Source organism: Cannabis sativa, chromosome 1 (genome assembly GCF_029168945.1).
Source record: "Cannabis sativa cultivar Pink pepper isolate KNU-18-1 chromosome 1, ASM2916894v1, whole genome shotgun sequence".
Taxonomy (NCBI): Eukaryota; Viridiplantae; Streptophyta; class Magnoliopsida; order Rosales; family Cannabaceae; genus Cannabis; species Cannabis sativa.
The window spans coordinates 35,538,330-35,549,545 of record NC_083601.1 but is presented as its reverse complement, the minus strand read 5'-3'; the positions used below and the strand labels follow the sequence as shown (position 1 = coordinate 35,549,545).

The 11,216-nt window shown below is 37.1% G+C and overlaps 1 non-coding gene across 1 annotated transcript; it reads right to left on the bottom strand.

Moving 5' to 3' along the window:
• Window positions 1-2,184: 2,184 nt before the first annotated feature.
• On the bottom strand, window positions 2,185-2,291 carry LOC115696079 (small nucleolar RNA R71). The gene has a single exon (XR_004007677.2). It is a non-coding gene; the product is annotated as a small nucleolar RNA R71 (small nucleolar RNA).
• Window positions 2,292-11,216: the final 8,925 nt, after the last annotated feature.

The following is an 11,216-nucleotide window of genomic DNA, read 5'->3' as shown; positions in this document are numbered from 1 at the left end:
TTTTATCATATTTTATTTAATTTTATGGTGAAACGAGTAACACAAGGGATAATTGATAAATGGATATAAAATAAATGTTTTTCACTAATTTTACATTAAAGATTAAACAATTAAAAAATATAAATATAAATTATAATATTAAAAAATATAAATATAAATTATAATATTAAAAAATATTTTAAAGGATAAAGAATTTTTAATTTCATTCTTTTATTAAATGTTATCCACCATATCACTCATTTGATTATAAAATTAAATAAAATGTAATTGTTAGGCTAAAATTAGTCTAAGATTCGGGTCATATTTCGGTTAGTTTTCACTCTTTGTTTCTAGTTTTAGGGCTATATTACGCTTGATTCTTTTGTTTCAGGTCCTCGGGCATTTAAAGAAAGTATGTACAAGAATTGAGGAAAAACGGTGAAAGAATCGAGAAGAAAAACCAAAATTGGTGTTGTTGCCTATTCCCGTCGCGACGGGAAATTTGCCAGTCGCGACGGGAACTGACAGAAAGTTTCAAAAATTCGATGCTGAACTCCCGTCGCGACGGGGGCTTTGCCAGTCGCGACGGGGACCCTTATGACGGGATTTTTGGGCAATTTCGTAATTTCACGAATTTTGAAGATGAGAATTGGTTTAAATAGCAAGGGTTCGTGAAAAATAGAGAGTATTCAGAATTGGAACCCTAGAAACAAAGAAGGAGGCTAGAAGAGCGGCTTGTGGCGACCCGGATCAATTGCTTCAACTAGTTCTTTCTCTTCTCTTTAATTTTTCTATGTTCTTTTCTATTTCAATGTAAATTATGGATTTGATTATGGATGTTTTGAACTAAACTCCTATTTAGGGAGAGTGATGAATGTTGTTTAAGTTTTTCCTAGTTAATGATTAATTGCCATTCCTCCATCTTGATTGTGAATACTATTCATATTTGTGTTTAATTTCCATGTGCAAGATTGATCACCTTTTACATGTTTTATGATCTCAATTCAAAATCTGAAAAGTGAGAATTGAGAATGCTAAAATTGGATAGTCTAGGTTTTGATGTGAAACGAAAGTATTTACATAGCCTTTGTGACATTTAGATTATTGCTTAATGCTGATTTCATGTTGGTTTAATTAAGAGATTAATTAGAGAGCATGAGATTTAGAACCTAGAAGATCTGAAAAGAGCTAGGTTAATTCATAATCTGTCATTCACTTCAAGAGAAGGATAGCATTTAAACATTAACATTGGTAACTTAACAACAGGATTCGTCTCCCTATTTTCTTATCTTGATTAATCTTCCTTTGTTATTTTTAATTTTCTGCATTGTTTTATTTAATTCATTAAAAGTATTCTTTTACCAGATAGAATTAATAGTATAATTTAGTAGTAATTAGTCCAATTCCCTGTGGTTCGACCTCACCTGTGTGAGTTTACTACTTGATTGCGTATACTTGCGTAGTGATTATAGATTTAGCAACAAGTTTTTGGCGCCGTTGTCGGGGAATTGTTTAAAGATTAATATTACATAAAATTATACTAACTTCTACTTTGGTATATTTTCTCTTGCTAATTTTCTAACCTTTTTCTTGCAATATTTTCTTGATCTATTTCAGGAATCCTAAGTGTATGCGCCGTCAAGGACAAGCAGTCATATTACCAGTTGATCCTGAAATCGAGAAAACTTGCAGGAGGAATCGAAAGAACAAAAGGCAAGAAAGAGTTTCAGCAACTGCTGAAACATCAGAAATCATGGCTGCCAATGTGAACAATAATGTTGGAAACAATGGGGGTAATAACGGTAATAATGGAGGCGTTGTGGAAGATCAAGCTAATGGCCGTAGCTTGAGAGATTACATTCTCCCTACTCTGACGGGAGTGCAGTCATGTATTAGGCCACCGGCAGTGGATGCAAACAACTTCGAGATTAAACCTGCCATCCTTCAAATGGTGCAGTCTTCGCCCGCCTTGGTGGCCTACCTTCTGAAGATCCTAATCTGCATCTCTCTAACTTCATGGAACTCTGTGAAACTTTTAAAGTTAATGGAGTTAGCGATGATGCCATTCGACTGAGATTGTTTCCATTCTCACTCAGAGAACGAGCCAAGAGTTGGTTGAACTCTTTGCCACCCAACTCTATTGCCACCTGGAATGATCTGGCAACAAAATTCTTGTCAAAGTTCTTTCCTCCAGCGAAGTCTGCAGAGCTGAGAGGAGAAATCAATAACTTCTGCCAACAAGATAATGAATCTCTCCATGAGGCTTGGGAGAGGTTTAAAGATCTGATCAGGAGGTGTCCTCATCATGGTATAGAGAAGTGGATGCTGGTTCACAACTTCTACAACGGGTTGGTTGGTAATACTAGAACTCTAATAGATGCAGCAGCGGGCGGAGCTTTTATGAGAAAGAGTGCTAATGAGGCGTATGATCTATTGGAGGAGATGGCTCTAAACAACCAGAAGGGCCAACCGAAAGGAGTCAATCTAAGAAGGTAGCCGGTGTGTTAGAAGTTGATGCCATCACAAAGTTAACAAGCCGAGTTGAGGCATTGACAAAGCTAATTGCAGGGCAAGCTAAACAAGCCCAAATTGTTTGTGAGTTATGTGGAGGAAGTCATCACTTTTCGGAGTGTCAAGCAGATGTGGATGATTTGCCAATGGATGAAGCTAAGGCCATTGGGAATTTTTCACAGAACAACAACAACAACAATTATGGGTTCAACTGAATAACAACCGAAGAAACGTGGGTTCTATCGCAACGCAATCGTAACCAACAAGCTTAATCAAAGAACAAGCCTCCGGTGGAAATTCTAGTTTGCAAAAACGTATTTATCGCTCCGCTTATGACCGAAACTAGATCTTCAATTAAAGACTGCCGTACTCGGATGGGCCAGCTAGCAACTCAGGTAGCAACCCGCCCTCAAGGAAATTTGCCTAGCACAACTGAAGTTAATCCTAAAGAAAACTGCAAGGCAATTACCCTGAGGAGCGGTAAGAAGTATGATGGGCCTGAGTTACCACAACCAGTTGAGGTAGATGAAGAAATAACTGTTCAACTAGTGCAAACACCAACACCAACAGCAGAGAAAGCTACTGAAAGCTCAGCACTACCACAACAGTCTCCACCTATTAGCATTGATCATCATGTGAAAATACCCTATCCTCAGAGGCTCAGAAAGTCAAGCTTAGACAAGCAGTTCACCAAGTTTCTAGAAGTCTTCAAAAGACTTCACATTAACATTCCTTTTGCTGAAGCTCTAGAGCAGATGCCAAGTTATGTGAAGTTTATGAAGGAAATTTTGTCAAAAAAGAGGAAGATGGAAGATTATGAGACAGTGGCTCTAACTGAAGAGTGTAGCGCTATTCTACAGAAGAAACTCCCTCCAAAGCTCAGAGATCCAGGGAGCTTCACTATTCCTTGTACTATTGGAAAAATTGAAGGAATAAATGCACTATGTGATTTGGGAGCCAGTATAAACTTAATGCCTTTGTCAGTGTTTAAAAGACTGCAGCTGGGTGAAGCAAAGCCAACCACGGTAACTCTTCAATTGGCGGATCGATCACTAGCTCATCCCAGAGGAGTGATTGAGGATGTGTTAGTAAAAGTTGATAAGTTCATCTTTCCAGCTGACTTCATTGTTCTGGATATGGAAGAAGACAGCAATGTTCCTATCATCCTTGGGAGACCTTTCTTGGCAACAGGGAAAGCACTGATTGACGTTCAGAAAGGAGAGTTAAAGCTGAGGGTGCAAGGAGATGAAGTTGTATTTAATGTGCTCAAGGCAATGACCTACCCTACGGCTAGTGACAATTGTTTTGCAATTGATGTGGTGGATCAGTTGGTGGAGACAAAGACGCATATTGAAGACCCTCTTAATCTGACTTTGGTACAAGAGGAGGTGGTGGAACAAGACGGTAAGGAAGCTTATGAGTATGCTATGTGGCTCGACTCTTATGGACCGTTGAATAGAAGATACTATGAAGAGTTAGGAGTCATACCAACAAAGCCTACCCCATCTACTGAAAAGCCTCCTCAACTAGAGTTAAAAGTCCTACCAGATCATCTCAGGTATGAATATTTGGGAGAGAGTAAGACACTTCCTGTCATTGTGGCATCTTCCCTATCTTCTGTAGAGACAGACAAGCTATTACGGGTTCTAAGGAAGCATAAGAAAGCCATTGGATGGACTCTAGCAGATATTAAAGGGATCAGCCCCTCAACTGTAATGCACAGAATCTTAATGGAGGAAGGAGTGAAGCCTACCATTGATGCACAACGAAGATTAAATCCACCAATGAAGGAGGTTGTCAGAGAAGAAGTCTTAAAGTGGTTAGATGCCGGGGTAGCGTATCCTATTTCAGATAGTAAATGGGTAAGTCCAGTCCAGGTTGTTCCAAAGAAAGGAGGGATGACGGTGGTGAAGAATGAAAAGAATGAACTCATCCCAACTAGAACTGTCACTGGATGGAGAATTTGCATTGATTACCGGAAACTCAACAAGGCCACAAGAAAAGATCACTTTCCACTCCCATTCATTGATCAGATGTTAGACAAGTTGGCAGGTCAAGAGTACTATTGTTTCCTTGATGGGTACTCAGGGTATCACCAAATAGCTATAGCACCAGAAGATCAAGAGAAAACGACATTCACATGTCCATATGGTACTTTTGCTTTTCGACGAATGCCATTTGGGTTGTGTAATGCTCCAGCAACATTTCAGAGGTGTATGATGGCCATATTTTCAGATTTAATAGAAAAATGCATCGAGGTGTTCATGGATGATTTTTCAGTGTTTGGTTCATCGTTTGACCAATGTTTAAGCAACTTGGAATTGGTTTTAACAAGGTGTGAAGACTCTAATTTGGTGTTGAACTGGGAAAAGTGCCATTTCATGGTTACAGAAGGAATAGTGCTGGGACACAAAATCTCGAAAGAAGGTATTGAGGTTGACAGAGCCAAAGTATCTACAATCGAGAACTTGCCTCCTTCAGTTTCAGTTAAGGGAGTTCGAAGCTTTTTGGGACATGCCGGGTTCTATAGAAGATTCATCAAGGACTTCTCCAAAGTTGCCAAACCGCTATCTAATCTTCTTGCTAGTGGAGTACCTTTTGAATTTGGAAAAGATTGTCTTGAAGCATTCCAGATTCTCAAGGATAAGTTAATCTCAGCACCGATCGTGACTACACCAAACTGGGAATTACCTTTTGAAATCATGTGCGATGCAAGTGATTATGCGATTGGAGCAGTGTTGGGACAACGGGTTGACAAGGTATTCAGAACCATTTACTATGCAAGCAAAACCTTGAATGATGCCCAACTGAATTACGCTACTACAGAAAAAGAAATGCTGGCTATAGTGTTTGCATGCGACAAATTTCGACCCTATTTGATTGGCAATAAAGTGATATTGTATACAGATCATTCAGCAATCAAGTACTTGATGACTAAGAAGGATGCCAAACCAAGACTAATTCGATGGGTTCTTCTTTTGCAAGAATTTGATCTAGACATAAAAGATAAGAAGGGTACAGAGAACCTGGTAGCAGATCACTTGTCAAGACTAGAGCTGGAAGAAAGTCAGAATACAAAAGAGGTACAAATAAATGAACAATTTCCCGATGAACAACTCTTTAGTGTGAGGGAAAGTCTGATGGTACCATGGTATGCTGATTATGTTAACTTCTTGGCTGCCAATATCACTCCTCCTGAGCTATCTCGACAACAACTAAAGAAATTCTTCTCTGAGGTGAAACACTACTACTGGGAAGAGCCAATCCTCTACAAGCACTGTGCAGATCAGATAATAAGAAGGTGTGTGCCTGAAGAGGAGATGTACTCTATTCTTAATCACTGTCATGCTCTACCATGTGGGGGACACTTTAGTGGAACTAGAACAGCTGCCAAGGTGTTGCAGAGCGGATTCTTTTGGCCAACACTTTTCAAGGACGCTAGTACTTTTGTGAAGGCATGTGATCGGTGTCAGCGTACAGGAAACATCTCAAGGAGAAACGAAATGCCTTTGACAGGAATCTTGGAAGTAGAATTGTTTGATGTATGGGGGATAGACTTCATGGGTCCTTTTCCTTCATCATTTAGCAATCTATACATCCTATTAGCTGTGGATTATGTGTCAAAATGGGTGGAAGCCGCACACACCCGCCCTAATGATGGTAAAACAGTTCTTCGGTTCCTTCAAAAGAACATATTCACTCGGTTTGGAACTCCCCGAGCAATCATAAGCGATGAAGGGAGTCACTTTTGCAACAAACAATTCGAAGCACTCCTTTCGAGATATGGTGTTCGTCATAGAACAGCTTTACCTTATCATCCGCAAAGTAATGGCCAAGCTGAGATTTCTAACCGTGAAATAAAGATGATTCTGGAGAAAATGGTGCAGAGATCAAGGAAAGATTGGTCAAGAAAGTTGGATGACGCATTGTGGGCTTATAGAACAGCGTTCAAGACGCCAATCGGGATGTCACCATATCGGTTGGTGTTTGGAAAGGCTTGTCATCTACCGGTGGAGCTAGAACACAAGGCGTATTGGGCAATGAAAACTTTGAACATGGATTTAAAGGCTGCTGGTCAGAAAAGATTACTACAGTTGGATGAGTTGGAAGAATTCCGGAATGAGGCTTATGAGAACGCTAAGATCTATAAAGAGAGAACTAAAAGGTGGCATGACCGAAATTTAGTTAGGAAGGAGTTTCAACCTGGGCAACAAGTTCTACTTTTCAATTCAAGGTCAAGTTGTTTCCCGGTAAATTGAAGTCAAGGTGGTCGTGGCCATTTACAAGTGGTCGAGTGTTTCCTTTTGGAGCGGTGGAACTGAAAGGTGAAGGCCCTAATACTTTCAAAGTTAACGGGCAGCGGTTAAAGCTCTACTTGGGAGGTCAATTCGACCAAGCCAAGTCCGCCATGATTCTGGCGCCACTATGAAGATCTCGGTCAACGTCTAGCTGAATGACGATAAAGCAGCGCTATTGGGAGGCAACCCAATCTTTTAATTTAGTTTTACTTTATTTTTTTTTCTTTTTTCTTTTGAATTCGTAGAAGACATTTACAAGTGTTTGTGACATTTTAATTCGTTTCATTGCACTTAGGATAGATTTGCATTTGTAATTTTACAGTAAAATTGTGAAGAAAAAAAAAAAAAAAAATCTCAGGTCGCGATCGGGCCATTGCCCGTCGCGACTGGGATGATATGACTAAAAATCGAAAATTCTCTGTCAACTCCCGTCGCGACGGGCATACATTGCCCGTCGCGACGGGACACGATTTTTCAGCCTTTTAATTCCCAAATCGCACATAACCCTAAAAATCAATCAAACACCATACAACCCGAGTTCTTCCCCTTTTCTCAGCCTCAAAACCTCATTCCACCATTAAACCTCAAATTTCTTCTCATTCTCTTCAAATCTTCCATCCAAATCACCAAAAACACAAATTTCTCTCATCAATCTTCTCTTTTCTTCAAAAATCACACCACAAATCACCCTTTTTCACCCAAATCCGAATTTTCCACTATTCATCATCTTCAACCTTGAGTTCTCCATGGATGTGCAACAATGGTGGTGGATGAACGGCATTCTCGCTTAGTAAGTCTCTTTCTTGTCAAAACTTTGATTAGTTAAGTGAGTTTTCCGAAAGTTTGAATAATTATCTAGAGTATTTGGGGATTGTGGATTTATTTTGGATAATTTGTTGAATATTTGTGAAATATTGTTATTGTGGGATTATTGTGGAACTTTTGTGATTTTTGGGAAGTGAAGAAATTAAGGGGAAGTGCTGCCGAATTTTTCCCAAAATTTTTGTGTGGTCATTTTGAAGTGTGCAATGGGTTCTAAGCGTACTAGAACGGGGCAATCGGGTGCGTCATCGTCAAAACCGCCAACACCGGCGTCAAAGTCTAATTATGAAAAAGATAGATTTGTGAGTTTGAAAGCGCAAGAAAGATACTTCGAATTGCAAAAGAGAGCTTTCATCGTGGATCGAGGTATCGAATATGATGGAAATCCCACTCCGAATAGCCCATTATTCGAGACCATGAGGCAACAAATTCAGACCCGCCAATGGGAGCAATTAGTGAAGATTCCAGAAAGAATCAATCAGACTCTGGCTCTTGAATTTTTAGCCAATTGACCGGAAGCAGAGAACGATAGGGTACGGGTCCGCAAAACAAATGTGCTTGCAACTTATGCTTCTATCCATAAACTATTTAACATGGAAATGGTGAATAGCCACTACTACAAAACGTTTATGAAGGAAACGTTTGATCCTGTGGACTTGGCAGAAACAGTTGGTTTTCCGGGTTTAAGATTGCATGAGGTGGATGATGGGAACCAAATGCTTTATCGCTGTGAATTGAACTGGTTGCTCGCGCTTGGATGTTTTTTGTGAGTGCCAGGCTTATGCCTAGTAAGCATTTATCGATTTTCCATTGGAAAGACTCAAAGTTGTTTATGCAATAATGAAAGGGATTATGGTGCCTACTTTGGGGTATCATTCGAATAGTTTAGATAACATGGTCAGCAGGATCAACACATGCGGTGGATTGGCCTACGGAATTATAAACTGAATTGTGTGAAGCTCATAAGGTGCCACAATATCCTTATGATAATCTAAAGTGTACCACAACGAAATATTGATTGGACAATGGTGCGAAACCTTAAACCCCCGCATCCCTATGGCCAACCGCCTCCTCCACGTCGTACTCCGCAGCAAGAAATTCATGTCCCCGAGGAAGAGAACATTCCAAATGAAGAAATGCCTCAAGCGGTTCCCACTTCCACTCCCCTTGATGCGGGGATGCAACATATCCATGCTCAACTCAACTACATTATTCAGCAAAACAATCATATCCAGAGTTACATGGTGCGAAGAAGTGAATTTGATGAAAATCAAGTAAGGCAGTTCAATCATTTAATTGATTCGTGGAGTCTTGGGGTCGAGGACCCGAATTACTTGGCATATCCTCCGCGTTTTCAGCCTTATGATCAGCCACCACCACCAAACCCCTTCTGATGGGGGTTCAGGTAAGTCCTTCTCACCTTGAGTATAATAGTACATTGGGGACAATGTCATAATTAGTTTGGGGGGAGAGACTTAAAATTTTTAAATTCTGCACTTTAATTTCTGCATTTTAATTTTCTGTTTTAGTTTTTCTGTTTTAGTTAAGAGTAAATAGCAGTACAATCTCTAATAGTTATACTCAGTTAGTGTGATGTGTTCTGAAATTGTAAAATAACTGTGTGCTTGATTCTGTTAACTCTTTGGATTAGTTTGGATGCTTAGAAACCTGTGTTTATCTGCAAATATTCAATCTGTGAAAATTGATATAATTGTTTTACGATGGTTTGTGGTAAGATTGACAGGATAGCTTAGAACTTGCATGTTTATTCTTTTGAGACGAAATCCTTGATAGTGTTCAATTGGAATATGACTTAGGCATTTGTTGGATAGTTTGAGCCTTTCAAGCCTACCGTAATAATGTGTATCCCTAGTTAACCTTTTGAGCCTAAACCTATTATGTTTTTCACCCATCGAAAAAATTGCAACCACACTATTAATTTTTCTTCACCATGTTATCTATGATATCATAAGCTACGTAATTAGTTTGGGGGAGGAGAAACATTTAGTGTGAGGAAATCATGAGAGGGAAAAAGAAAAAAAACTTGTAAGATTGAGAAGAGGAAAATTGTGTAATTCAATGTCACTGAAAAGAAAAAAAAAAAGAAATATGATGAAAAAAAAACACAATAAAAAGCAAGAATATGTGTGAAAAAATTTCAGTGATGTTGAAAAATAATAGAGACGTCTTCTATCAATCTTGGTAAACCTGGGAATATTATGGGATCTTAGAAAAATAAAAGTAAGAAGCTTGTGGGTTCTGTTTGTGTGCTTATGATATCTTGAGCCAAAATTGACTCTTGCCTATCCCTGAATATCTGAGCCATATTACCTGAGCCTTGAAAAGACCTAATGATTCCAAAGAATACTGTCAACATTAGTGGAGAAAGGTAAGCATGCAAGCTTATGAGTTATCGGGCTGTGGAACTGTTGGAAAGAGTAAAACTTTTATAACAATGTTTCACATTTGAATAAATTTTTACAGTTGTACATAGTGTTATAAACTGAGCATCTAAATTAATTGTTAGAGTTGGTAGAATTGAAATTCTAGTTTGAGCAATAGAAGAGAACAACACATGAGGCAGTAGTATTATGATTATGTGATAGCGTAGTTAGTAGTTAGTAGCATTTATCTTACTCGAGGGCGAGTAAGAATCTAGTTTGGGGGAATTTGTTAGGCTAAAATTAGTCTAAGATTCGGGTCATATTTCGGTTAGTTTTCACTCTTTGTTTCTAGTTTTAGGGCTATATTAATTAAATTATAAAATAAAAAAATAATCTATTATATATAATCAAATATATATCATAAATAAATAATAAAATAATTTATTAAATTTTTAATAATAAATTATTAAAATAGTAAAATAAAAATACTTGAATAATAAAATAAAAAAATAATCTATTATATATAATCAAATATATATCATAAATATATAATAAAATAATTTATTAAATTTTTAATAATAAATTATTAAAATAGTAAAATAAAAATACTTGAATAATATAAAATTATTTATGCTAATCACTAATTTAATACAAATATTAATTTTTTAAAATATTAATATAAATTTTCTAGCAATTTAAAAAAATGTATAATTTTATTGTCATATTGTTTATCTTAAAATCAATTTAAGTAGCTACTGTTAATTAATATTATTTTAAATTTTAAAAGTTTATGTATGATAATTCAAAATTTCAATAATTTTAATGAATATTTTTTTTTTAATAAATTTGTAATAATTCTCTCATTTAAATTTTTATTAAATTTAAAATATATTAATAAAATAAAAATTAAAAAAACGATAATTTTTTAATCAATAAATAGAGCGTTGTTCAAACTTCCAATATGTCCAAACATTGAACTGGAAAAATTACACTGTCTAATCTAGTCTAATCACCAAAGCCACCATAGAAAAACAAAAGTAAGAAAGTAAATAAAATACCAATATCTGATAAAATGAGTTCTATTGTTATTAACGATTGCTAATTAATATAGTTGATAATTTTTATTTTAAAAAAAAAATAATATCCAAACAGAAAAATCAGGAATGAATCTTATCCTAAAAACTAAAAAGCCCATAAAATGAATGGCCAAATTAAAAAAATA